At 42.4% G+C, this 24,166-nt stretch overlaps 1 protein-coding gene and 1 long non-coding RNA gene across 2 annotated transcripts in view; one reads left to right on the plus strand and one right to left on the minus strand.

Annotated features, from left to right (window-relative positions):
• Window positions 1-24,166, minus strand: part of LMBRD1 (LMBR1 domain containing 1) — a 263,866-nt gene that overhangs the window by 33,111 nt on the left and 206,589 nt on the right. The window lies entirely within an intron of this gene.
• LOC120998108 lies at window positions 3,977-23,019 on the plus strand. The gene is made up of 3 exons (XR_005778303.1): window positions 3,977-3,989; window positions 4,974-4,977; window positions 22,905-23,019. It is a non-coding gene; the product is annotated as an uncharacterized LOC120998108 (long non-coding RNA).

Raw genomic sequence — 24,166 nt, forward strand, 5'->3', positions numbered from 1 at the left:
TAGAGGTAATTATAAAAATGCAGTGCAGACTGTTACAGAACAGGAGAAGTTGAGCAGAGTGATATAAAGTTTAATTGAAAAAAATTCAGTAAAACATATACTTCACTTATTTCAATCCCTGTCCTTTCTATGCTTAGTAAGTCCAGATATTGTGTAACCTACCTCCTGAAACAGAAGATTCATACTTATCTGCTCCTTGCCGCTCCCAGTCCTCTGCACTGCCTCCACTGTGTCCATGTTCTGATTCCCAGAGTGTTTACAACTGGCCCTGCAGCAGCCAATAACTGGCTTCAACGGTGATTTAATGCTTGTGGTACATAACCGCTGAAGCCAGTTATTGGCTGCAGCAGAGAATGTGAATATGGCCATGCAGCACCAGACGTAAATAAAAAAATAAGTCTATGGAGAGGGGTGGGCTAAGGAGTAAGCTGCTAGAGGGGGAAAAGGCATATTTCTCTGATAAGATATACTACAAAGTTTCTCATAATCAGCTGTACTAGTGATTTATGCAAAGTTTGTTCAAAGCACAGTGGCCATTTAAATAGCCAACCATTTCCATCAAAAACAACAATGAAACCAAAAAGCAATAAAACAATGTAAAAATATGCATTTCATACATACAGTATGTTATAGAGTAAGCTCAGATACTGTGTAAGAAAAAATATCAGTGCATATTATTTTCACTTACCCCTGAAGCACTAAAGTCCTCATTTTCATGAATTATATTAATCAAGAATGGAAAAAGCACAATTAAACTGAACACAGTCAAAGTCCAAATTACCACTTTCCCACCCTAATTAAGATCTGCCTTTATTTACTATCAAAGAGTCTTTTCATTCATAAGCACACAATATTCCCCAGCTAGAAACTTCAATGCTCTTCACTTATCACGGTTACAGTACAGAAGCTGCAGGATATTTTAAAAGAACTGCAGAGTATTTCAACACAATGCAAAAAAACAAAAAAAAACAAAACAGGAAGGTTTCCTTACATAATACTCTATACTGCGGCAATCTGCAGAGGTCATTTCCAACCAAGGCAACAGATTTGGCGAAAGAAACTGGCATTATACTTTTTACTTGGTGTACAGGTGTATATATAGAGATTATTCATGTTTTTAATATATAATGACACAATGTATACCTAAACCTTTAAAACTGTTTTATTAGAAACTATTGTAAATGTTGTATGATGAATTTTTGTAATATACCGCACTTTATTCTAATCTTAGGGCTCTTTCACACTTGCGTTATTGTCTTCCGGCATAGAGTTCCGTCGTCGGGACTCTATGCCGGAAGAATACTGATCAGGATTATCCTAATGCATTCTGAATGGAGAGTAATCCGTTCAGGATGCATCAGGATGTCTTCAGTTCCGGTACGGAACGTTTTTTGGCCGGAGAAAATACCGCAGCATGCTGCGCTTTTTGCTCCGGCCAAAAATCCTGAAGACTTGCCGCAAGGCCGGATCCGGGATCAATGCCCATTGAAAGGCATTGATCCGGATCCGGCCTTAAGCTAAACGTCGTTTCGGCGCATTGCCGGACCCGACGTTTAGCTTTTTCTGAATAGTTACCATGGCTGCCGGGACGCTAAAGTCCTGACAGCCATGGTAAGTGTAGCGGGGAGCAGGGGAGCAGCATACTTACCGTCCGTGCGGCTCCCCGGGCGCTCCAGAGTGACGTCAGGGCGCCCCAAGCGCATGGATCACGTGATCACATGGATCACGTCATCCATGCGCATGGGGCGCTCTGACGTCATTCTGGAGCGCCCGGGGAGCCGCACGGACTGTAAGTATACCGCTCCCCCGCTCCCCGCTCCTACTATGGCAACCAGGACTTTAATAGCGTCCTGGGTGCCATAGTAACACTGAACGCATTTGGAAGACGGTTCCGTCTTCAAATGCTTTCAGTACACTTGCGTTGTTACGGATCCGGCAGGCACCTCCGGCAACGGAAGTGCATGCCGGATCCCAACAACGCAAGTGTGAAAGAGGCCTTACCTACAAAATGAAGTTCAGGTGCCTATAGCAGACTGGAATCTGTACACCTCTGAGGCTGCAGTGAGCCTGTGCCAGCACTGCTCTACTAAATCATCCATGTGCCATGCCAGATCTGGTGGAAAAATGCACAGGTAGGAGCAGCAATGTGCTACAGTATGCAAAGTTCCTACCTGCACCCACTCCACTTACTAAAAGCTCTCCATAGTACGTTGGTACAGGGTCTCATGTACTGTGGTATGCTTTTAGTGAGAGAAGTGGGCACACTCAAAAGCTAGAATAGCACAATAGATGTCCTATGCCAGGTTATAGCAGAGAGGCATTGGCACACGGAAGACGATCGATGTGTGCTCCTGTGGAATCAGTACACTTTCCACACCGCTATAAACGCCTGAATTCAGGTGTATTTTTTTTTTCTTTTTTAAAGTTTATTACAAAAATGCATTATGATATTTGCAATAGTTTTTAATAAAATTATTTTAAAGTTACAGGTACACTTTAAGTCATGACATGGAATTAATGTACATCCAAATAGGTCCACCCCAAATATTATTTATATCAGGTGTTAAAAAGGGACAGCGTATATTTATCAATGCATATTTTAATGCTAAGGAAATATATATATTACCATATACTTTATCATGTACTAATAAATATCTAGATCTGTGTATGTTACACACATTCCCCCCCGTCAAAATGGAGTGGTCAATAAAAAGAAAAAAAAAAAAGCAATGTGATCCTAAGGCCTCATGCACACGACCGTTGTGTGCATCCGCGGCCGTTGTTCCGTCTTCCGTTTTTTTTCGCGGACACATTGACTTTCGTGGAAAAATCTGAAAATGCACCGTTTTGCAGCCGCATCTGTGATCCGTGTTTCCTGTCCGTCAAAAAAATAGGACCTGTCCTATTTTTTTGACGGACAACGGTTCACGGACCCATTCAAGTCAATGAGTCCGTGAAAAAACACGGATGCACACAAGATTGCCATCCGCGTCCGTCATCCTTGTCCGTAGGCTACTTTCACACAGACGGATCCGCTGATCCGTCTGCATAAAAGCTTTTTAGATCCGATTTTTCACTTCGTGAAAACTCAGATCCGACAGTATATTCTAACACAGAGGCGTTCCCATGGTGATGGGGACGCTTCAGGTTAGAATATACTAAAAAGAACTGTGTACATGACTGCCCCCTGCTGCCTGGCAGGTTCTGCCAGGCAGCAGGGGGCAGACATCCCCCCCTGTATTTAACTCATTGGTGGCCAGTGCGGCCCCCCCTCCCTCCCCTGTATTTAACACATTGGTGGCCAGTGTGGCTGGCCCCGACTCCCTCCCCCCCCCCCAACTCTCACCTGCCACCAATGATTGGGGAAGGGGGCGGGGGGGATTTTAATTAGATGGGGGAGGGAGGGGGCCGCACTGGCCACCGATGAATGTACTGTAATACAGGGGAGGGAGGGGGGGCCCACTGGCCACCAATTAACGTACTGTAATACAGGGGAGGGGGGCCGCACTGGCCACCAATGAATTTAAAACTGGGGAGGGAGGAGGGTGTGCCCCCTCCTGCCTGGCAGCACCTGATCTCTTACAGGGGGCTATGATACGCACAATTAACCCCTCAGGTACGGCACCTGAGGGGTTAATTGTGCGGATCACAGCCCCCTGTAAGAGATCGGGTGCTGCCAGGCAGCAGGGGGCAGTCATGTACAAAGTTCTTTGTATATTCTAACTTGAAGCGTCCCCATCACTATGGGAACGCCTCTGTGTTAGAATATACTGTCGGATCTGAGTTTCACGATCTAACTCAAATCCAATGGTATATTCTAACAGAGGCGTTCCCATGGTGATGGGGACGCTTCAAGTTAAAATATACCATCGGATTGGAGAAAACTCTGATCCGATGGTATAATAGGGACTCCTGACTTTACATTGAAAGTCAATGGGGGACGGATCCGTTTGCAATTGCACCATATTGTGTCTATGTCAAACGGATCCGTCCCCATTGACTTGCATTGTAAGCCAGGACGGATCCGTTTGGCTCCGCACGGCCAGGTGGACACCAAAATGACTTTTTTTTCATGTCCGTGGATCCTCCAAAAATCAAGGAAGACCCACGGACGAAAAAAACGGTCACGGAACAACGCAAATCCGTTTTGCGGACCGCAAAAAAAAAAACGGTCGTGTGCATGAGGCCTAAATCCTCAGATATTTTACCACCCACTACCCTATAATTAACATGTGGTGGTGTTAATTACTAGCGAATAAATAATTGAATTTACACCAGGAAACATTTTAATTCAAAATCTAAATTAAGCCATGTGGAGCAAGTGTATCTAATCTATAATTCCAGTAACTTTCGCGTTAACTCATTTTCTTAATGACGTTTTCACCCTTCCAGTTAAGTGTAAGGATTATTGTTGTACTGACTGGAATCTTATTATGTTTTTTATTGTAGTTAGCCGATATAATATGATTCAGTTTCCCCTTAAGAATTTAAAATAATAGCTATACATCTTTCATTTTTTTGCTGCCCTTCCTATATTCCTATATATAGTTGTCTGCACAGGCACTGTAAGGCTACATGCACACGACAGTGAAAAACGGACATGTGATGTGGACATGTGATGTACATTTTTTTTTAACGGCCTTCACACATCTGTTTTAAGACCAATAGTAGTCTATGGGGTTATTCACACGGCAGTTTTTTTTGACTGTCAGTGAAAAACAGACGTCAAAAAATAGAACATGTTCTATCTTGTCTGTTTTCACTGACAGACTGCCCCCATAAAATTAAATGGTGGTTTCTCAGAAAGGCATCAGTGAAATAAACATCCATTAAAAATGTCAGTTTTTAGCTGACTTTTTTTTCACGCAATGCAGGCCCCATAGAAATGAATGGGGCTGCGTGAAAATTGCATCACATCCGCGAGCCAGTGCAGATGCGGTGCGATTTTGCCGCATGGTTGCTAAGGAGACGAGGGATGTATGACCCGGGACCCCATTTACTTTATTATTTTCCATTATAACATTGTGATTGCGATGACGTCAGCGAACGTCCTTTTGCAGGTCCTTCAAGAAGAACAAAGAAGAGGATCCCGGCTGCGTGATCAAGTGGATGAGGCGAGTTATGTTTTTATTATTTTTTAACCCTCAATTGACATTATACTTAGCATTCTGTATTAAAGAATGCTATTATTTTCCCTTATAACCATGTTTATAATGGAAAATAATAAAATCTACAGAACACCTAACCCGAACTTCAGTGAAGAAGTCTGTGTTCGGGTCTGGATACCACATTCAGTTTTTTCTCACGCGCGTGCAAAACTCATTGCACTCGTGCGAAAAAAAAAAAAGAACGGAACGCAATCGCAGTCAAAACTGACTGAATTTGCGTGCCTACGCACACGATTTCCCCTGAACGCACCTGCATCGCATCCGGCTGTCACCTGCGACGCCCTTGTGAAGGGGGCCTAAGTCCTTTCTATGTAAGGGTACATTGACATGGCTATAATCCGCTGCATAAAAATCTGTGGCAGATCAGTAGGCTGATCCGTCTCTGTGAGCAGCATAGACGCCGCCAAAAAGGCGCAGAAAACCGATAGGTATTTTAACCCTTCCCCTTTGACTTTAAAAGGTGAATGCAGCTAAAGTCTTATTCATTATGTCACTTCTAGAGCGGACTGAAAATCAGCGGCAGAAAAAAAAAAAAAAAAGACCATTTGTACATGGTGGTGTTTTGGTAAAAACTGAAGTAAACGGGAAGCTGTTAGTGACATTTTGATAGTAGAATCCATGTAAACATACCTTTATACACAGGTTGCTAAATGCTAAATCACCATCTATCCTTAAGCAAACCCTGCACATGTGCTGCTCATGTGCGCATAAAAACCCTGCACTGTACTATACCCAGACGTTGTGGCATAGCACATGTTGAAACCTCGCTATAACATCAATACATAAGTGGTGCCCTGGGCATGTTAAGTGCTTTAAAGTGGTGGTACAGTAGGTAGATATTGAAGACCTATCCTTACGAATAGGTCATCAATATCATATCCATGGGGGTCCGCCAGCAGGAACTGGCTGGGTGGCAGCAGGAAATGGCAGTGGGTGGCAGCAGTTCATGTGTGTAGAGTAGACCACTGCAGACGCACCGCACTGAGAGGACTCGAGTGCTTGGCTCTCAATGCAGAAGATTTCAGGAAAGAACTGAGCGAAAAATAAAATAAAATAAAAAAGTAAAATAAAGGTCTTAGTAACTAGAGCAGTATAAACCTGGTGACAGTTTCCTTTTAATGATCGCTTAACAAAAGTTAATTAGGAATGGAAAGGGCACTGGTCCTCAATCTACACTGCGTGCAGAATTATTAGGCAAATGAGTATTTTGACCACATCATCCTCTTTATGCATGTTGTCTTACTCCAAGCTGTATAGGCTCGAAAGCCTACTACCAATTAAGCATATTAGGTGATGTGCATCTCTGTAATGAGAAGGGGTGTGGTCTAATGACATCAACACCCTATATTAGGTGTGCATAATTATTAGGCAACTTCCTTTCCTTTGGCAAAATGGGTCAAAAGAAGGACTTGACAGGCTCAGAAAAGTCAAAAATAGTGAGATATCTTGCAGAGGAATGCAGCACTCTTAAAATTGCAAAGCTTCTGAAGCGTGATCATCGAACAATCAAGCGTTTCATTCAAAATAGTCAACAGGGTCGCAAGAAGCGTGTGGAAAAACCAAGGCGCAAAATAACTGCCCATGAACTGAGAAAAGTCAAGCGTGCAGCTGCCAAGATGCCACTTGCCACCAGTTTGGCCATATTTCAGAGCTGCAACATCACTGGAGTGCCCAAAAGCACAAGGTGTGCAATACTCAGAGACATGGCCAAGGTAAGAAAGGCTGAAAGACGACCACCACTGAACAAGACACACAAGCTGAAACGTCAAGACTGGGCCAAGAAATATCTCAAGACTGATTTTTCTAAGGTTTTATGGACTGATGAAATGAGAGTGAGTCTTGATGGGCCAGATGGATGGGCCTGTGGCTGGATTGGTAAAGGGCAGAGAGCTCCAGTCCGACTCAGACGCCAGCAAGGTGGAGGTGGAGTACTGGTTTGGGCTGGTATCATCAAAGATGAGCTTGTGGGGCCTTTTCGGGTTGAGGATGGAGTCAAGCTCAACTCCCAGTCCTACTGCCAGTTTCTGGAAGACACCTTCTTCAAGCAGTGGTACAGGAAGAAGTCTGCATCCTTCAAGAAAAACATGATTTTCATGCAGGACAATGCTCCATCACACGCGTCCAAGTACTCCACAGCGTGGCTGGCAAGAAAGGGTATAAAAGAAGAAAATCTAATGACATGGCCTCCTTGTTCACCTGATCTGAACCCCATTGAGAACCTGTGGTCCATCATCAAATGTGAGATTTACAAGGAGGGAAAACAGTACACCTCTCTGAACAGTGTCTGGGAGGCTGTGGTTGCTGCTGCACGCAATGTTGATGGTGAACAGATCAAAACACTGACAGAATCCATGGATGGCAGGCTTTTGAGTGTCCTTGCAAAGAAAGGTGGCTATATTGGTCACTGATTTGTTTTTGTTTTGTTTTTGAATGTCAGAAATGTATATTTGTGAATGTTGAGATGTTATATTGGTTTCACTGGTAAAAATAAATAATTGAAATGGGTATATATTTGTTTTTTGTTGTTGCCTAATAATTATGCACAGTAATAGTCACCTGCACACACAGATATCCCCCTAAAATAGCTAAAACTAAAAACAAACTAAAAACTACTTCCAAAAATATTCAGCTTTGATATTAATGAGTTTTTTAGGTTCATTGAGAACATGGTTGTTGTTCAATAATAAAATTAATCCTCAAAAATACAACTTGCCTAATAATTCTGCACTCCCTGTATACCACAAAGTTCTTCTAACTCTTGTACTTGCATTTGCAATTAGGTTTACTAAGGTAACGATGGAATGCTGCTGGATGAAAATGTGAACATTTAGGGATACCGACCATGTGCATTCCGCATATTGCGAAACGCACAGGACCAGCGCTATATAGAATATGCCTATTTGTGTCCACGAATAGGACATGCTCTATATTGTTTGCGGGGTCGCGGAACAATGGATGCGACCCATTGAAATGAATGGGTTCGGACCCGTTCCGCAAAATTGGTCACATTCCCTATAAGTGTAGACACAGTCTAAGGGGAAGCACTCGCAGGGTCATGCACAAGCCAAAAGCACCATCTTTACCAAAGTTCCATATTGCCTAAGCTCCTGGCAGTTAAATAGGGCAGAAGATGGAGATGCTAAGTGAGCTACTCAAAGAAATTTACACACAGCACAGGTATATTATAGTATTCTCGGTTTATTGCTTCGGTTCTCATCATTGCAGTGTCTAGCTTCAAAATCAAGCACAACTACTATTCTCTGTCCCTTCCCTCCACGTCAGACCCTCTCTTCTTCCCTCACCCATGTTCAGTTCACATACACTTTTTACCCTCATATCACCCCGACCCATCTTCCTCCATGGTGTAGCATAAAATACACCCATACAAATCAATCATCCAACAACTTGCTGTCTCTTTCTGTTCTCCTACTACTAGCTGCAGGGGATATATTTCCCCAAACTCTGGCCCTCCCTCTACTGCCAACTTCAGCTTCTTATCTGCCACACATAGAAACCCCAAAAATCTAATATTCACTGTACATCTTCTCTAGTATCTTTTAACTGTGCGCTCTGGAATTCACGGTCGGTTTGTAACAAATTCCCCACAATCCACGACTTCTTCCTCTCAGTTTTGCTGGCCTTACAGAAACCTGGCTTCAACATTCTGACACTGATTCCCCTGCCACTTTCTCCTATGGTGGACTTCACTTCTCCCATACCCCCAGACCTGATAACAGGCATGGTGGAGGAGTAGGCATACTACTTTCTCCCCAGTGCATGTTTCAGGTAATTTTCCCTGTACCCTCTCTCAGATTCCCCTCTTTTGAAAACCATACTATCAGACTCTTCCGCCCATTCCCCCCGTGAGTTGCAGTTGTTTATCTTTCTCCAGGCTCCCCCCACCAATTTCTGGACCACTTTGCCTCTTGGCTTCCTTTACTTCCTATTTTCTGACTCACTAACTCTTATTATGGGAGATTTTAATATCTCTGACTGGAGGAACGTTGTGGAAAGGATAAAACTAACCTTTATTAATAATTCTTAAAATAAATTGGAGGACAAAACAACACTCAACCTAATAGTTGATAAACATCTGCCCATATAGTGTGAGACCGACTATTAAGAACTGTTGACCAGCTGTAGCGCGTTAAAGGTCAATGTGCAAAGTCGCTCACCGACCTTTAACGCGCTACAGCTGGTCAACAGTTCTTAATAGTCGGTCTCACACTATATGGGCAGATGTTTATCAACTATTAGGTTAAGTGTTGTTTTGTCCTCCCATTTATTTTAAGAATTATTAATAAAAGTTAGTTTTATCCTATCCACAACGTTCTTCCAGTCAGTGATTACATTAAAATTAGTTTTGGGACGTAAACTATATCTAACTGTTAAGTGGAGATTTTAATATCCCCATTGATGATCCTATCTCCCCATTAGCCTCTCACTCTCTTTCTATAACCTCCTCTTTTGGCCTATCACAACTTACTTCCTCTGCCACGCACAAACAGGGCAATACACTTGATCTAGTCTTCTTCTGTCACTGCTTGGTCTTAAACTTTATTAACTCACCCTTCGCAATATACTTTCTGACAACAATCTTCTTTCCTTTGGTATACAGACCTCACACTCTTCTCACAACAATTTTCACACTTATAGAAACCTACACACCATTAACTTCCAGCAACTGATTGACACCCTACAATTAGCTCTTACCCTAATCTCTTCCCTCTCCTGTCCAGACCTGGCTGCCAATCATTACAACCATACATTCAATACCACCCTAGAGGAAGCAGCTACAATATCAATCCGTCCCCTCCAAAGACAGAACGTGGCAACCCTGGCACACACCTGAAACCCATTCTCCAGTGGTGTTCCAGATGTGTAGAATAATTATGGAGAAAATCTTGAATATCTGCAGACTGTTACCATTATAAATGTATGCTTGAAACATACAATTTGGCCCTGAACCTTACCAAACAGAAGTACCTCACCTTTCTCATCTCCTCACTCTCAAATAACTCAAAACAACTCTTTGACACTTTCATTCCCTTCTAAGCCCTAAAGTTCAAGAACCCATCACTGACCTCTGCGCTGATGACATGGCCACATACTTCAGAGATAAGATTGCCAATATCCAGAAGGGAATAATCATCCTCCCTCCCACACGTTTGCTCTCCTCTTTTGACCCTATAACAGATGAAGAAGTCTCCAGGCGTCTCTCTTCTTCTCGACCTACGATCTGCAACAGTGATCCTATTCCCTCACACCTTCTTCAGTCTCTCTTCCCAGCTATCATCACTAACCTTACTACAATATTTAACCTCTCTCTCTCTTCTGGTATCTTTTCGCCCTCTCTCAAACTTTCTGTTATAGCCTCCAACATTTAAAAAAAAAAAAAAAAAAAAAAATAATTATATATATATATATATATATATATATATATATATATATATATATATATATATATATATAATATCTTTTGACCAGACTTGTGCTGCTAACTACCGACCTGTTTCTAACCTCCCCCTCATCTCTAAAATCCTTAAACGTCGTGTCTACTCTCGCTTAATAAGCGATCTTTCTGCAAAATCTCCTCTTGACCCCTTACAATCTGCCTTTCGCTCTCTCCAGTCTACAGAAACTGCCCTTACTAAAGTGTCCAAGGATCTCCTGACAGCAAAAAGCAATGGCGACTATTCTCTACTGATTCTTCTGGATCTCTCTGCAGCATTTGATACGGTAAACCACAAACTCCTCCTCACCATGCTCCACTCAATTGGCCTTAAGGACACTGCTCTCTCCTGGTTCTCTTCCTATCTCTCTGGCCACTCCTTTAGTGCATCATTCACAGGCTCTACTCCTCCTCTTGATGTTGGGGTTCCTCAGGGTTCAGTGCTAGGTCCTCTACTCTTCTTTCTCTACACAGCCCCTATCGGACAGACTATCAATAGATTTGGCTTTCAGTAGCATCTCTATGCTGACCACACCCAGCTTTACACTTCATCCCCTGACATCACCCCTGTTTTACTCCAAAACACCAGTAATGGTCTCGCAGCTGTCTCTAACATCATGTCCTCTCTGTATCTAAAACTGAATCTCTCACAAATTGAACTTCTCGTCTTTCCCTCATCTACTAACGCACCTAAACTTGATATTTCAATTTCGGTCTGTGGCACTATCATAACTCCTGGGCAGCACACCTGCTGTCTTGGGGTCATATTTGACTCAGATCTTTCCTTTGTTCCCCATATCCAATCCCTTTACTGGCTCATCGTCTGCACCTCAAGAATATCTCTAGATTCCGCCCTTTTCTTACAGTGTAAACGGCCAAAACTCTTATTGCTGACTTGATTCATTCTGGTCTGGACTACTGTAATTCATTACCAATTGGTCTCCCTCTTACTAAACTCTCCCCCCTTCAGTCTGTCCTAAATGCTGCAGCCAGGCTCATCTATCTGTCCACCTTCTATACTGATACTACTAGCATACTACTAGCATGTGTGTGCCAGTCACTTCACTGGTTTCCCAGCCACCACTGAATACAGTTCAATTAGACAGTGCTGCACCTCCATACATCTTCTCCCTCATTTCCATCTACAACCCTACTCGTGCTCTCCATTCTGTTAGTGATCCAAGATTAAAATCCTCCATAATTCGTACCTCTCACATTCGTCTTCAAGACTTTCCTTGAGCTGCACCTACTCTCTGGAATGTTCTTCCCCGGAATATAAAGGTCTATTCTCAACTTCCCTACCTTTGAACGTGCTTTAAATACACATCTTTTCAGGCAGGCTTATCATGCTTCCTAAACTGTTCCTTTAATAACCCCCCCCCCCCCCCCAACTCTTCAGACCAGAACTCAATCTTCTAACAGTCCAACACCAGAAGCAGATCGGCCTACATCGCTGCTATCAGTACAAAAATGGCTTGACTACTACATATCACAATCAACTAACTTTTGTATTACCCTCACAGATTGTAAGCTTTTGCGAGCAGTGCCCTCACTCCTAGTGTTTCAGTTGTATATTAGCCAGTTACGTTGGGATGTATTTTGTTTTGTACATGAACCCTCTGCATTGTAAAGCACTGCGGAATATGGTGGCACTATATAGATAAATATTATTATTATAGCGATAGAAATCTAAAAAAAACTACCACCCTAAGCTTTACACAGCCAATTACTAATATTCCTATAATCGATGGGCTTTGCCAGATATAACAGATATAGGTTCACTCCAAAGAGAAAACAAATAACATGTAACCAATGTAAGGATAATAACTATATCTTTATTAAATAGCAATTAAATTATCAATTAAAATTCATTCAATATTCACCCATGCAAAGGGGGGAGAGATAGTGGACCGGCTATCACAAACATACATTGACAATTGCAAAGGAAGTGTGGTCAGTAGCACAGTTATATAGCAGAAGACGAATGGCAATTGGGAACTACCTTGTACTAGCTCACACATGAAGAGGAGGTTAACTCTTGCAGTACTGCAAAAGGGGAGATATACATTCGAAGACTGATTACTTTTAGTAGCACACTGCAATTCTCTGGACCAGCCTGTTATGGCAAAAAAGCTGACCTTACTAAAGTGACAAAGTAGTAAAATAATTATAAAACTCACAAAAATGAATACTAGTCCTTAATGCATGCACTTGCTGCCTTGTTCTTATCTTATTTTAAATGTAACCCAACAAATTGCACCCAACAGTTTTACCAACATGTATGGGTACCCCACGGATATAAGGTAAGAAAACAGGCTTAAAACCTTGATGGAGGTCTTTGTTTTGGGCAGTAATGGCTGCATCAGTAACGTGCTATAGATGCAACACATTCTGCAAAAGTCTTCAGCCTGTCATGCAGGCATTCTGTGCCCGCCTCTGTCCAGCTGTCCTAAGCAGGCAAGGACATTGCTCCTCTCTTCCTGTGTGTATTGGAACCAGTGCTCAGTAAACTTTCTTCCAGCACTGAGAGCGCTAATCCATTCCTCTTGCTCCCTGTCCAGCTACTGATTAAGGTGCTGATCAGCCCCCCTATCCCAGTGGGCTATTGGATACCTCCTCCTGAGGTTTTTTGGTTTCTAGTAACTAGTGAAGGTGTGACATCTTGTCTGACTACCCATGTACCATACCCTGCCTGTCTACCAATTCTGCTCTCTGCTGCCTGCCTCAACCTTGGAATTGCTACTTGGACTATGCTTGTACTCAGCTTGCCCCCAACCTTCGAATTGCTATCTGGAATACGCATGTACTCAGCTTGCTCTGATGTTGGAGTGTGTTCAGACTACACCTCTTGCCCGAGTCCTTGGAGCTTCACACTGTTGTTTCTGACCCCTGTGGGTCACATCTTAACTACACCAGGATTACTCCAGGAAGTAGCAGTCTGGTTGGTTCCCTGCGAGAAAGTCCAGATCCCTGTACAGGGGTTAAAAGGTTAATACCAGAGAACCTTCAGGATGCCTTAAAGTCAAACTCATTAATTTGCACACTGGGTCAACACCCACTGCCCATTACACAGACCCTCAATATATCTTACTAGCTAAAGTTTCAATATATCTGACTGCCTATGTACTGACCTTTGCCTGATTCCTGGATCCTGAGCCACCTATCCTGACATTTGGATTATTTCATGGATTCGCACAAACTCTGTCTGCCCTGACCTTGGCCAGTTATTGAATACGAGTTTGCCTGTTACCTTGGTGACATGCACTGGTGTGTCTGATCCCCGTGGGTCAACAGCCAACCACACCAAGACTATTCCAAGAGGTGGTGGGCTAGAGGCATGATTGCAGCAAAGGCCAGATTCCTGTATAGAAGTTAAAGGATGAAAACCAGGTAAACACTAAGATAATGCCCTCAGGACTAGCCCAAAGTCAACACTGGATCCACATTCACTGTCCATAATAGTTATGGTAAAATGACAATACAAGTTCTACAATACAAGTAGAATATAAGCACATATTAAGCCACGACTGTGCAAAACTGCAGAAAACTTCCATGCAATTCATCTATTCTTTAAAAAATTCCACAACGTTTAACTTAAATTTAATTTAGTGGATGCTCACAATTACTGAACCAAAACATATTATGCTTAACATTATTGATTACAATACTAATTTTGCTAAGTAATTTGAGCTTACAAGACATATATCAAGTTTGGCTCTTAGAAAAAGTGCTGAACTAAGATAAACATCAATTAGCGCCAGTATAATACATTGTTATATTTACAAGAATGCTGCATACTGTAAAATGCTGTGTACTTCATATAAATTGTAGCTTGGACTTAAAAAAGTGCTGAAAAGTGCTGAACTAAGATAAACATCAATTAGCGCCAGTATAATACATTGTTATATTTACAAGAATGCTGCATACTGTAAAATGCTGTGTACTTCATATAAATTGTAGCTTGGACTTAAAAAAAAAAAAAAAAAAGAAAAAAAAAATGCTAATTTGCACAGTCAGCTTTTAATACCTCACAACAGTATGTAGTTTATTGTTACATATAGCAGAAAATTGGAGGTTGCACTGTATGCTTTTATTCTTATTTTTTTTTACACGTTTTCTCTTTGTGGTTAAGAGAATCAATCACTTGTGCAGAAATTTGGGTCAGGGATTCATGCTTCCAATATACAGTATTGTGAATATAATTTAGTCTATGAAATTAGAAAGGAGTACATCACTACAAAAGAACAGCACAACCTGACATAGTAGCACTTTGGTTATATGCTACAAAACAACTGGTTCATTACTTTGATGTGTTATCAGAAAATAATATTTAAACATAAAAATGTGATTTAAACATTTTTAAAGAATTTTTTATGACATTTTTTAATTTTCCATGTCAATATCTATATTTAAACAAAAAACATAAAATCCTGTAGCTTTTGTACTGGCCACTAAGCCGAATAGGTGTCACTTAGTCTGTACAGATCACTTTACTGCAGTTACCTGCTTATCTGGCATTCTAATCCTCCCTGTAATGATATCACCTCTGTGTATAGATAAGACAGGATCCACTATTGACAATAGGTAATTGTCAAAGCTTATCCATTCTTTCCTTGTACAATGACCTCTGTACAGGTCACAGAGCATGCCTAGAAAACTCTCCCATAGAAGTCAATGAGGTCCCCTCCAGTCCATTGTGTCTATGGCCCATGTGACTAGAAACCATTAAGAAAATTGCTTTATGGCAAACGCTATTAAGAACAACTGAAGCAAGATGACAGCCTCCATAATTATGTTCAGGATATAGAATAAAAAAATAAAATAAAATCTGCAATCAGAAAATAAAAAGATTTGAAAAAAAAAAAAGGATATGTCTTCCTATCTGGTTTAACTGACAGATGACATTTTGGTTACACATTCCCTTTAAACATGAACAGCGCATTCCATACGAAGGCCAGGTTCACACCACGGTTGCTTAGCCTATACGCAATGCACAAAACATTTTAAGTTGTACTCTACAGATATTTGAGAATGTTCCTGTTGCCTGGTCACTAAAATAATTCTAACTATATAATTAAGTGGTCAGACTGTCTACAGTGGTTTTCAACCTGCGGTATCTGTACCCTGAGGGGTATGAGCCGTAGGTTCAGGGGGTATGCGGAACTGCAGCCAGCAAAGTTTCCTAGCTGGCTGCTAACGCCTCTCGGTATTGAATTGTCCTCAGGATGTCGATACAGTATAATGCTGCAGCTGGGCACAGGACCAATGTGTTCCTGCCTGCAGACGGCAAATGAAGATAAACACAATCACTTACCTCCATGCTGCTGTCTGCGATGTGGAGCAGGACAGGCATATTCAGTCCTGCTGCCTCTCATTCTGATAGGCTACAGTCAGTAGGCCTAACCCCTATCAACACAGGCAGCGCAATGACAAAATTGTGTCATCTTAGACGGGCTGCAAGTAGTTCAGGAAGCAGGCCGGGAGAGTATTTGTATTTATAATTTTCATTTGCCACCTTGGGGCATCACTATTGGGCCACTACAGAGGGGGTCATTTTTTTTCTAACTGGGGCAGCACTATTGGAGCACGAAGGGGGATCATTATAACTGTGAAAGCACTATGGGGAAATTGGTAGTACAGATGGCACTATAAGGGGGCATTTTATATTTTAAGGGGATTCTGTCATCAGATTTAACCCCTCTAACCTAAACATATGCTCATGTCCAGACTAATAAGAAGAATCCTAAGCTGGCCTTATTAAACCTCACTGTGGCTCTATTCTCCCAAAAAACAGGTTTTTATAACCTGTCAATCACTTACTTAAGGTGCTCGAGGGGAGGTCCGTTAATAGAGGGTGCCCGGCCGCCTTCCCTGTCTTCAGCACCGCCTTCTACAGCTCAGCGCCGCCACCGCAATCCTCCCCGTCCCTCTGCCAGATCCCGCGCCTGCCCACTAGGCTCAGACAATCTGCAGGTCATATCAGGGTTGAGCGAAGTGCGCATCAGGCCGACGCATGCGCACTTCGCTCAACGAAGCCGCTGCCAGGAGTCCGCACAGGCGCATCAGGCTGAGCCTAGTGCGCAGGAGCGGGATCTGGCAGAAAGACGGGGAGGATTGCGGAGGTGGCGCAGAGCTGTAGAAGGCGGCGCTGAAGACAGGGAAGGTGTCGCTGAAGACAGGGAAAGCGGTGCTGGGCACCGGACGGCGAAGGGTGCGGAGGGCACCCTGTATTAACGGACCTCCCCTTGGGCACCTTAAGTAAGTGATTGACAGGCAAATAGAGCCACAGTGAGGTTTAATAAGGCCAGCTTAGGATTCTTCTTATTAGTCTGGACATGAGCATATGTTTAGGTTAAAGGGGTTAAATCTGATGACAGAATCCCTTTAATATATATATTTGGTACATCACAGCATCTTAAAGAGCCCAAAAAAGGAGGTAAACTGCTAATTATTTAAGTACATTTTAACATTAACATTGTGTTAGCCTTATGTTTTAACACTTTTTACAAATACAAAAGTATGTAAAAATGAAAAAGACCCCCATAACCATATATTATTTGAAATTACTGTAGACACCAGGAACATTGCGAGAATGGCACCCAGCACTTAAAGGGGTTATGCAATACTATAAAAATGTCCCCCGTATGCCCAGGCCCCTCACAGTGTATATACTTACCCCACTCCCTGCGCTGCTTCCCGCGCGGATGAAAAAATCCCCTGTCGGGGGGGAAGTAGCCAATGGCAAGCGGGAACAAGCCTCCCAAGCATCACGGGTGACTCTAGGGAGGCTCGTCCCAGTCTGCCATTGGCTGCTCCCCTTGATACCAGATGTTTTCATCCGCGCACGGGGAGAAGCTGCAGTGGCGGTGTGGGGATCAGGAGCGGGGTAAGTATATTCACTGTGAGGGGCCCATTTTAATAGAGTAACCCCTTTAAAACTAAAATGTACTATACCTTCATGATATAAAAATTGCATGATATAAAAATTCAATAATGCAAAGATAATGCAATAAAAAAATAATGCAAAAATCAATATAAAAATTGGCCAAATTTAAGGCCAAAAGTCTGACCCAATCAGAGCTTGAGAAACAGAACTCTTAAACTTAAAAATAGAAGATATGCATGTGAGTTCATACATGGCACTTATAAAATGCCTACATTTACATATATTACCACATGCATTAACCCTTTCACGTTCATCGCTGTACATGTACGGCGCTGGCCGGGCCTTGCCCGCCAAGGGGGGCCGCCTGCTTCTTTTAGCAGACATCCGCGGCTTATGTCCGCAACCGGCAGTAATGCCTATCGCAGACATTTAAACCCTCAGATGCCATAGTCAATTCTGACCACACCATCTGAGCACGCTGAAACCAAAAGTGTGCACTTTCGGTCGGGCTCCGGCTCCCCGTGTGGTGATCGGAGGAGCATGCAGCAGCCCCTGTCTTGATAATAACAATCACATGATTGATTGTTATAGTTTCCTATGGGAACTATAAAAAAAAGGGGGGGAAAAAAGGAAAAAAAACAAAAGAAAAAACATAAAAATACAAAATCCCCCCCCTTCTCCCAAAATAAAAATAAAAGAACTAAAAAAATATAATAAATACACGTCATGGGTGTCGGAATATGCAAAAACGCCCATAGTATAAAAATATTAAAATATTTTCCCCATACAGCAAACAGCAAAACAGAAAAAAGGGTCCCACAATTTTTTTTTTATCACTATCAAAACGCAAGAAAAACTACACATATAATATATCGCCGGATTCGTACTGACCTGTAGAATAAAACTCCGGGCCTTAAGGGGTTAAAGAGGACACAAATCTTTGTGAAACATTTGAATCGCAAACAGACTCATTAGGCAAAGAGAGCAATTACATGTGCAACTGCTCTTCTTCAAAACAACCTTTAGAAGCGAATTAAATAATTAAAAAAAAAATGCACCTACCAGTCCATGAGGATGAGAGGGGTGATAACACAAAGAAAAGTTCCAGTATCCCCCACACAAGTTATTGAAAACTGTATAGGGGTACACGCAAGAATACCTGGCTATTTTCACTTCATTTTATCATCATTTCATCATTACCTTACGTCATCACTTGTAGAATTAGGAAGTCAAATTTGACATCTTACGCCCGAAGTTCTGATCCACCAATGCAGCACCTGTGAACCTGAAAACCAACATTCTGGGCACTACCAAGGTCTAAACTTTATATCTTGGTCCCATCAGGTGTTCAAAGCTATGACCAAGTCACATTTAGGGTCATTTCCCATAGCTCTATGGCAGTTTTCTGGTATAATTTTTTTTTTTTGTCATAAGTGCTGTTTTGTGACAAAATGCGCATCTGTTTTGCTTTTTCCAACAGCTTTTCCACTTTTGGTGGGAGAAGCGAGGACTTCTTTAAGAACATGCGAGCCAGAAAAGTGTTGCACATTACACCAGAAATCAACTGCAGCCCCTGCCTAAAGTAGATTCCAGTTCTGCACATGTACAGAGGAAGACGTGACTCTTGGTCGGATCTTGCTCTGGCAGGGTTTTTACCAAGGTTGATGTGCGAGTTGCTGGTCTTAGTAAATGACCTCCAGAATTTGAGGAAACTTTTTGTGAAGATCACACTAAGCTTACAGATTATCTAATGACGTATGCAAATTAAAAAAAAAAACGGTATCACTATTCTAACTACAGCATACTGACAAATTATATCTATATGTATCCATGGAATCAAATAACAAATGGAAAACAAATTGCGCCTGCAATTACAAATCTGGCAATCAAGTCACATTGCAATATTATCCCAGTAAACCACAGTGGGCATCCTAATAGGCGGATTAGTATTTGCTGAGACACAACAAACAGTGCAACTTAATGAATTTCAAGCACACTTTTCTCAAAACTTCAAATGAAATATATTTGATTATGAGTTACACAAGATGATTCTGCACGGCTCATTAGTGGTTTCTTTATCGTTGAATGAAGTTCACTCTCGCTAGTATATGATACTAGTAAAGGCTTGTATCCGGAGCGGAGGCTGAGTGCCAACCTGTGCTGTACATCTACAATGGCACCGGTTTGAGGTCCACAGTCATACATTTATGGCACAGGGGCTATAATCGGATATTTTAGAATTATTTTATAATAAGATATGATCTTGGAGATGTATGAAAGGAGGATTCATTTCCTCACCTTCACAGTTCTTATTTCACCTTTAACACAGTTATGTGAATGGTCGCCCACCTACGCCCTGATGTGCTTTGTAATACTACAAGGGAATGTAGACGCACATTGTGTTGCTGTGAGCACAGTGCTCCTGCAAAACATCAGAACTCAAAATTTAAAGTGCTGTCCAGTCATGAGCGGAAAAATGATCTGTAAGCCAGTAATTGTAGATCACACTTAAAGGGGTTGTCCTACAAAAAAAAAAAAATACTACATTTTTCAAACCAGCACCCATATCTGAATACTTTTGTAATTGCATGTAATTAAAATGTAGTATAGCCACCAAAAATTATTCCCTGAAATTTATCTCTATAGCGCCACCTGCTGCTTGCCCTTTTTCTAAATTCTCGGTGCAGCTGAGGACGGTTGACATACAGTATATGCTCAGTTCCATCCTTCATCTGACGCCAGCTGCACTCCCCCCCTCCCCCCTGAGAAAGTGTATGTCCCTGAACTGCCAGCTTGAAATAAATCTAGCAGAGCAACTGCAGCAATGGACGGGGGATCTCTGGATCCATGTGGCGTACGGGGCTGGTTCTAGCTTTCTTAGAAAGAAATTGTCATGTACTATATTTTTACATTACGCATGGGTTAAGTCCTTTGACTAAGCCCTAATCTTCTCGAGAATAGATGCAAAGCTGCAGCACTCACCAGGACTTCCAGGTCACAGATGCGATTGTTGAAATGGGTCTTTAGCCTGAGGACGTCGGTGTATACTAGTTTTTACATACCAGACGCTATACAACAATTTAAAAAAACACATATGTAGATTATTGCAAATGCACCAAGAATGTTACATACACTTCTTTTTGCCTCATTCTACAAAGGGGCCATGGTTTTCTATGCACCAAGATTCAGGTGTACGATTCAGGCACAAAGTAAGCCACCTAATAGGTGTTACAACCTAGATGGTATAATGGCGCTCAGGGTCCATCACCCAGCAGATTCCGCGGACTAATCCAGACCCATTCAACTTGAATTTTAAATTTTTTTGCGGAGTGGAGACACGGAGACAAATTCCGTAGTGCTTCCGCAGGGTTCCGTGCCTCCGTTCCGCCCCGCACCTTCTGGATTTTGGACAAATTCAAGTGAATGGGTCCGCCTCCATGATGTGGTGAGCATACGGACAGTGACCACATATTGCGGAACGCAATACGGGCACGGTCAGCGTACGGTTGTGTACATGAGCTCTTAGAATGTGTGGTCTAAATGAGCCTTTATACTGACTGAGCAGAGCAGTCAATTATCATGAACAAACTGACAATTCGTTCCTATAAGGCCTCATGCACACGACCGTGCTGTTTGCGGAACGGAACGGGTGCCGGCAATATAAATGCCTGTTCTTGTCCGCAAAGCGCGGACAAGAATAGGACATGTTATATTTTTTTAGCGGGACCGCGGAATGGAGCCACGGATGCGGACAGCACACGGAGTGCTGTCTGCATCTTTTGCAGCCCCATTGAAATGAATGGGTCCGCATCCGAGCCGCCAAAACGGCAGCTCGGATGCGGACCCAAACAATGGTCGTGTGCATGAGGCCTAACAATGATTTTGGTGTCCATACTTTTTAACGGACCAATTATCAGAAACGAGTGAGTGTTTCTAGGAAAGCTCCATCTCACTAATTCCCTGACTGTCGGCGAAGAGGGGTTATCCTGGAGAAGGGGTTATCCTGGAGAAGATTGTGGCAAAACCAACCTCGCCACTGGGTGCTGGAGAAGCCTGGTTGCCAGCCTCTTGCCCCAGGATTATGGGCTCAATCATCAGCCCATGCTAAACTTAAACTCCATGGCAATTGAACTGTATACGTGTAGTCTGAGTGCTATTCACCTAATAATTGAATGCACTCAGATCCAAGCTATCTGGGGATATGTTAAATGTCTATGTTTACTGTAATGGTTGTGACATTGTATATTTGAATAGTGATTTCTGTCCTATTGTCCCCACGTGTATATTGGCGATTTCCCTTTGTCCTGAGAGATAATTGAATTACTCCTCGGTTGTCTCCAGGACAGAAGACATTGTGTAACACTGTGTATTCTCCTGCCTGGGATAATTACATTAACCTATTGTGTAAGGTAATTTTATCAGAGGCAGAGGGGAGAATTGTGTGTGGGAGTGTCTGAGTGTATTGTATGTGTTTATTGGTTGTTTTTACAAAACCCTGTGGGAGGTACTAATGTGTAACAATGTTATATAAGAACAATAAACACACAGCTCTGGCTGTCCACTGCTTTACCCTCAACACGGAGCTTGGTCTCGTTCTTGGGGGGGATTCACTGGATGCTGTTAGAGACTGATTGCTAGGAGTGTAAGCCGCTTGGGTGCGTTTCCTATTCGTCTGCTAGCAGCTATTCGTGAGGTTCCGTTCGGGAGTTTGGAGCATTCCCTTGTATGCCGTAACAAAGATAATTATGACTTATCCTCAGGATAGGTCATCAGTATTACATCAGCAGCGGGTCCAAGTCAGCAGTTTCAGGGAGCCGCGGCACTTGCGATGTTCAATGCAGGCTCCTGACAGCTTTCCAAGGACAGTGCCAAATATTGTATAAAGGCAGTGCTTGGTATTGCAGCTCAGCCCCATTGACTTGAATGGGGCCGAGATGCAACTAGTCCATGTGATGGATGTAAAGTGATGTCACTGGCCTAGGATGAGGTTGCAACACTCAAGGCGTCTTCTAACAGCTGATCAGTGAGGGTCCCGGGTGTCACACTGCCGCAGATCTGATACGGATGACCTATCCTGGGGGTAAGTCATAAATATATTTTCCTAGCTAACTCCTTTAAGTTTGAGACCTTCTATTATCATTGAGTTCCAGATGACCCAAGACATTCTAGTTAGGGATGAGCGAATCGACTTCTGCTGCTTCATCCGAAGTCGATTTGCATAAAACTTTGTTGTAATACTGTACGGAGCGGGAGCCAAAGTTATTACTTCGCGAAGTACAGTATTACAACAAATTTACATTACATTTTAGGGTACTTTCACACTAGCGTTAGAAGAAGGCCGGAACTGCCTGCCGGATCCGGAAATCCATATGCAAATGGACATCATTTGTTTCCGTAGCCGTCTGAAAAATGCATTGAAATACAGGATCAGTCTCTCCAGTGTCAGCCGGAAAAACGGATTCCGGTATTATTTTTTTCACATTTTTAAAGGTCTGCCCATGCGCAGACTGGAAAACCGGATCAGTCAATGCGACAATTTCCTGAACACTTGGTATCGGATCCGGCATTAATACATTTCAATGGAAATGAATGCTGGATCTGGCAATCCGGCAAATGTTCCGGAATTTCAGCCGGAGGAAAAAACCGCAGCATGCTGCAGTATTTTCTCCGGCCATATACTGTAAAGGGGACGGAACGGAAGACATCCTGATGCATACTGAACGGATTGCTTTCCATTTGGAATGCATTAGGACAAAACTGATGCGTTTTTTTCCGGTATTGAGCCCCTATGACGGAACTCCATACTGGAAAACCTTAACGCTAATGTGAAAGTACCCTTAGACATAAAATAAATGTTATTAATTAAAAAAGTTATTAAGATTACTTTCTGGGTAATTAAAAGAATATACTAATATATGTGTGCCCCAAAATGCCAAAATGGATCATGGAGATAATGACACTGAAAACAAAAATGTTATTAGCACTGGCACAGTATGACCAGTGGTGTGAAGTAAAATAATAAGGTAAGGCATGTCCAAACTTAATAGTTACAAACACTATTTATATTGTGCGGTTAGTACCACCCCGACCAGCAGTGGGGAAATTGAAGGGGAAGCTGAAACTCACAATATGAAACTCCCCACAAACTACTTAAAATGTCTGCAATCCAGGATCCAGGACTTGAAAACTAGTCAGAGGATTAAAAGTAAATTATCTTTACTGCCGTTCACAAAGGTGATGAGCAATGATGAACCAGAGAACAATTTATTATTGAAAGGGCAGAGGAGACACAGGAGGCTGCAGCACAGATGCGGGGAGAAGTAAGGAGGATCGGGGGATTGGGTTATTGAATACAGAACTAGGGGAGCATGGAAAGGATGTGAGAAGGCAAGGGAACTAGGGCACAGAAGTCATACATTTTATTACTGAAAAGAGAGAACAGCATGAAGAAGAAGAGTTACGAGGGATGGAGAACACTATAGTGTGAAAGAAGAGACAGATAGGAGACATGGGAGAGGACCGTAATATACTATATTACTTAATAGGGCATTGAGCTGAGGGGGGCACTACACAGCAAAGTATATCTTAGGGATACTCTGACCAAATTTCATTTTACTTTATATTTCTTCTATTAGGCCTCTTGCACAGGAACATATTTTC

The sequence above is a fragment of the Bufo bufo genome, chromosome 4 (assembly GCF_905171765.1).
Source record: "Bufo bufo chromosome 4, aBufBuf1.1, whole genome shotgun sequence".
Classification (NCBI taxonomy): Eukaryota; Metazoa; Chordata; class Amphibia; order Anura; family Bufonidae; genus Bufo; species Bufo bufo.